The following is a 699-nucleotide window of genomic DNA, read 5'->3' as shown; positions in this document are numbered from 1 at the left end:
GCAGGAGTGAGTTTGGTTTTCTGGAGTTAGACATCTATCAGGGAGGAGCTAGTCCGTGCTTGGGCCTGTCGTGAGGGCAGGGGACTGGACTTGATGCCCTCTCGAGGTCTCTTCCCGTTCTAGTGTTCTATGATTCTCCATGCGGCACCAGCCCTGAAATAAAATGTCTGTGTGTGTGTTTGCACACACTCCTGCCCCCTGCTGGATGGAATCAGACCAGCTCAGCTGGGTCATGGGCCCTATATTGCTACTGCAGATTTTCCTTCCCTTCAAGGAGCGGGGAGCTCTGTGCTCTTTGGAGCAGGGGCATCTGAAGTCTACGGGAGCCTGCTGCATAACTTGGTGCTTTGCTACGGTGTCGCTGGCTGGCCTCCTGTGATGGCCTGGCCCTGGGGAATTTCCATGCCGAGTGTTGGGAGGAGAAGACTTTCACCGGCACGCAGAGAACGGCTGCAGCTTCCCCCATGCATGTAATGCACTAGCTGTATCTGGAGACCCCCCCCCCCAAAATACCCGCATGGTGTGGCCCTCGTCTCGTATGTGTTGCCCCATGTGTACAGGCCAGGTGTAGATGCTGCCTGAACCCCCTGGCCTGATGGAACAATCCGGGGGGGAGAGGAGTTGGCTTCTAACCTGAGGCTGTCCAGATGGGGGAATCTCTCCCTTCCTCGTGCATCTCGTTCTGTTGGTACAGCACCA

The sequence above is a fragment of the Pelodiscus sinensis genome, chromosome 1 (genome assembly GCF_052426305.1).
Source record: "Pelodiscus sinensis isolate ZL-2025 chromosome 1, ASM5242630v1, whole genome shotgun sequence".
NCBI classification, from domain to species: domain Eukaryota; kingdom Metazoa; phylum Chordata; order Testudines; family Trionychidae; genus Pelodiscus; species Pelodiscus sinensis.
This window is presented reverse-complemented; position numbering follows the sequence as displayed.